This window comes from Belonocnema kinseyi, chromosome 1 (assembly GCF_010883055.1).
Source record: "Belonocnema kinseyi isolate 2016_QV_RU_SX_M_011 chromosome 1, B_treatae_v1, whole genome shotgun sequence".
NCBI classification, from domain to species: domain Eukaryota; kingdom Metazoa; phylum Arthropoda; class Insecta; order Hymenoptera; family Cynipidae; genus Belonocnema; species Belonocnema kinseyi.
In genome coordinates this window covers 50,767,362-50,772,428 of record NC_046657.1, presented here as the reverse complement: position 1 = coordinate 50,772,428, position 5,067 = coordinate 50,767,362, and positions in this window count along the sequence as shown.

Sequence of the window (5,067 nt, the reverse complement as noted above, 5' to 3'; positions counted from 1 at the left end):
TACGCCAATTAGCACAAATGGTAAGTTCCGACAGTGCCTACAAGTGTGCCTACTGGCCGCTAGATGGCAATACCGGTTTCATATGTATACACCTGGTAACAACTCCACAGATAAATCTGACGCTGCTTAATTACACAGCTCTTCAAAAAAAAGTGTCTTGATCTAGAAACGAAACCCACCTGCTCCTATGGATTTTGACCCACTTATCATAAATCTGAAGACCGCTTAATCGTCTAATCCTTACTTTTCAGACAGCCTCAAAATTTTTGAATTTATTAAAACAATTTTTTTTTAATATGTGTTTTGTAAAAACTGAAAATAGCCAAGAGGAATAGTGTGACGTATTTTCTGCAAAATTGTTTAGGACAGCCATACATTAAGCTCAATCAATGCAAGCAAAGTACAGAAAATGCCAGGAAGCTCGGCTATAAGGATGAAGCATTCGCAATTTTTTGTTTGTTAAGTCTTAAATGTTAAGGTTATGTGATAACTAAGGGTTACGCGGCAAATTATACTGCAGAATCATTATCAGATGATTAGATTAAAAACTATAGGAAATATATAAAACTATACTGAAATATTGAATGAAATAAAATCGAATACCAACAGTTAGGAGAGCGAAGTGGGAAGTCTTATATTAAGTAGTTACTCGAATCATTTGAATTAAATTTTATTTAAAGCATTGGCGAATATATTCCCGCCTTTTCCCGTTCATATTACATTTTTGTAAAAGCTACTTTTTTGTAGAAGGTCACGTGAATAGCTCGAATCTGCTACGTGTAACAAATTCCATTGTGATATGTTGCATTAGAAAATGTATTGCGTTTCAGGACGTTACCATCTGAAGGGCTTCATAGTCATCAAGCTGATCCTGTAGTAACAATAGAGTAATTTATCATATTATACATTTTTCATAATCATTAGCGAACTACTTCAAATTTATTTCACTAAAAATGGTCCAACAAATTAAAATTATGACTTTTTTTAATTTCCAGAGTTTGTTATTAGTGTACCAAAAAGCATAGACGTATTTAAAATTATTTAGTGCTGGGAATAATCATACACCTAAGCTTTCAAAAAAACATTAGAAACTGCTCAATATAATGTTAATATTCTGGCTAGATGTTGGTGTCTAGAAGTAAGCTTCTGCCACCAGAAGTTCTTGATATCAATTGTTGCTGCAGTGGAAAATTTGTTTGTGCGCCTAAATGCTTTTGCCACTTCTTCCGCAATTACTCATGGACATTTCTCCTCAGATGTTACGCTGTTTTTGCAAAATTTATTAAAGCGAATCATATTATCGGTATCTTCTTCAAGTCCAGTATTTTCGGGATCTTGTCCACCGCCTTTCAAAAAGTCCGAGAACACCCACATTCTGTCCACAATTTGATGTTTGATTATCAGCAGTTTTGAGTTGTTCAGTGTCGGATAGTGAATCCTCATTCCTTGCGTAGAATGAACCTACATTTAAATGTTTCTCATTGTCCTTGATGTTCTTTCCTCCTCTTCGTCTACGGCTCGTTCATATAGCGGTTGAAAAAACGCTCAGCGTATATACCTCTTTTTCCAGAGCTATGGCTGTTTCTGGCACCAGAGAGTATGAATATGCGCCATAAAGCCTCCGTGAACAGAGATAATAGTAGGATCTTACTAGCCAAGCAAGTAATCCTTTAGTTGATGTGTCCTCTTAGTTTGGGCGGTTAGACAGTTCGTCGTCGTCTTTTTATCTAAATAATTTCTGGCCCAGCTGCGAAATTTGGTCGAAAACCGGAGCTTGACTATAGGCCCAAAGTCGGTCCTGCTTTGGTAACCGACGTTAACAACGAATGCCGACGGCGGGTTAAAAGCTGACCGTCGGCCTAATACTGGCCCAACTTTAGGACGACGATCGGATAAAACCTGGAAGATTGGTCGGTACGACCGCAATAATGCGAATTATGCAATAATGCGAGATACGAGATCTATAGATTTGAACCTTTTTCGGCCTGTTAATTTTTCAGGCGTGCAAGGATTACAATTTTACAACCCCCGAAAATCTGATTTTGTAGTAAATGATTTGCAACTAAAAATTTCGAAACAAGCAGCACAAAAAAATCAAGAATAAACTTCACCTTGAATCTGACGTGAAAATTACCTAAGAGAAAAATTAACTATACACCCGAAACTGTAACAGAATTTCGGTTAAAGTTTTTTTTGCTTTCCATGACAACAAATGTTTTGTGAAAGACGTGAAACTGTCTGAATAAAATTTATTCCTCTGAAAAATTACTCACAACAAATGTTATCATTAATTTTTTCCGTGAGGTCTTCGCTACTAGGATCATCTAGAATTTTCTATAAATAGCGTAAAAATGGTCATTTTCCACAACTATTGGGTAAAATGTTTGAGGTTGGATTAAAGGGATACCATTTTGAGATTTTTCCTGCAGAGAAAACAACTATATCGAGAGGAACGTTTGACACCGATGATGACTGCCTGAATTCAATGGCATAATGATTAAATATCTGCCTTTAAAACTCGATTGGTGAAAATGGATTTCTACAGTTTTCCTATTTTCTGGCAAAACTTCTAGGAAAATACGAGTACTTCCAATAACGTCGGATGCAGCGGCCGGTTATCACTGGTTCTGATTGAATTCATACTGTGATCTGAGCTTACCTCATAAGAAGAAAAATTTTCGCATGCCCATATCCAGTGAAGTTGAATCATCTGGCGTTAGATATATTCTTGCTTAACGAAATGAATCGTACTTTAGCAGTACAAGTGAAACGTGTATAGACCTTTGTTTCACCGGGGTTTGAAAATAAAAATGCATTGTACATTAGGTTTTAAGCACAGTATATACGCTCTTTCAAGTTGATATTTCTTTTCTGGATTGTGTTTTATAAAATTTTCGTAAATTGCAATGATATAAACCTCGTTTAAGACCTTAAATGGTTTTTGGTCGTATGTGGGACCATAATACTGAAGAGAAGACCTTTTCTGAAAAGTTGCATCATTTCTAAAAATTGTTTAACATTAGGATTTGAAAAAGATCGGTTAAAGTTCACATCTTCCTGTAGGAACTTTATTTTAACTTAACTAATTACCATTGCTGTGACGTCGCTGCTCAAAGTATCCATTCCATTTCGTTGCCAGTGCAGGTTTGATTGGAGCATGATAACCATTTTTCATTGCTAGAAAATCCTGTACATGTATACCATCACTTGTTGTGTATATACCAACACCTTCGCTGTTGCGGTGTGGCAATTTCGGGGGAAGTATAGGGCTACTGGCCGGCTGTGGTCTTGATTCTGTGAAAACAAGCAAACATATTGGTTATTTCATATTATATTTACAACTGAAAAATAAAAGCGCCTGAAGTTTTTTTGTGTTTTAGATAGATTTGAGAATATCTTACACAAAATTTTAAGTAGATCGTTTGTTACTTTTTATCATACAGCTAATATTGTTTCTGCAAACATGTTAACTATAAAAAAAAATCTGCTGATCGGTCAATATCTTGTTATTTGTGATTCCGCAGAAAATTACATATTCGTATTAAAAAATATCGTCATTGTCTTTCGTTGGAACAAAGATCAAGCAACCCTTTTTCAAACGTTTTTACTACAATAATAATGTTGACAATTTGACTTTTAAAAAATGTAAAACTGTATCAGGTACCAAACCACTTCACTCTGGTGAACCGGAGAAACACAATAAACTGAAAATAAAGACTTACTTTTTGCATAAAACATCTCAGAATGTTAGCTTATTAGAAGCTAAATCGAGACGTTCTTTAAAACAAAAATTAGATTAGTTTAATTGGACGATAGGGAATTAACGAATGTGTGCATTATTCATGTACATTAATTTTCCATTTCTTATCTGAAGATACTAATAATTAACAAGTTTCTATATGAACAAATGTCTATTGCGGTCTATGCTTAAGTTTTTATGAGATATACTGAAAACTATAACAAGTAGTTTAATTCTTGTAACAACGATTTTTAAGAGATCCATTTTCCGTTGAAAAAAATTATTTAAAACAATGTTATATTTCTTTTAGAAACAAAAGAATAATTTTTTCAATAATAGATTTAATGGTTTTACGATGATTCATCATGATCAAAATGTATGTCATTTTCGGAAAAAGGCATGGAGAGGACCCGTCAGGGGCGAGCAACATCTCTTCGTGAGAAGACTGTAAGAGCGTGTTCTGATGGAGGCGATGACTGATGAAGAATGTAACAGATGACTTTGCATATTATAGGATAATAATCTATTCCATTTTGCAGTTAAAAAGGTAGTGAAGACTGTTTGTTTGGGTCGCCTTAGTCGGATTTTGGTGTATGAAAAATAACTTTTTTGGTTTTTTCATAGATGGTCGATGACTGACTTCGAGAGGCTCAACAGAATCATCCGTGTGAAAACGTCTTAGAACCGAATGCACTATGAAAAGACAGATGTGGAGTGAATAGTGCTGCCGCGCAGCCTTGGAGGCAAAGGTGTCTTGGATGTTCCTCGATTATGTGACTCCCAGGGTACGAAATTGCGCAAATATTTCCAAAAAAAAATTAAGATCTGACTCTGCGGCAAGATCCGTAGTGTTGATTCATATACCCCCTTAAACTTGCAGCTATTGACTTTCAGAGAATTAAACATCTAAATGAAGGATACATAGCTGCTCAGTGGCGAGGTAAACAGCTGCACAAGCAACATCCCCAAACATTAGAATTTTCTTTGTGGATAGCAATGCTTTAAACCTTTGGTTAAGGTAGGGCGAACTTTTTCCGGAGACGGAAGGATTTTTTATTGCTATTTCGGATAGGGTAATCAAGAAGAGGAGTTACCAAAAACACATCATCAATAAGGCGGCAGTTATAGATAGATGCCGCCTTTGTGGAGATCCTGATGAGAACATCGATGAACTGATCATCCTGTGACGATCTAGTCATCCGACCATCCAGGCATCTAATGACCATCTAGTCATCTGATCATTTAATCATTAAGTTATACTTATAAGTTCCAGAAATAGTCGGAACTAAAGCAGGAGATCCTGACTATGTGAAAGGTGAAGGTCACTA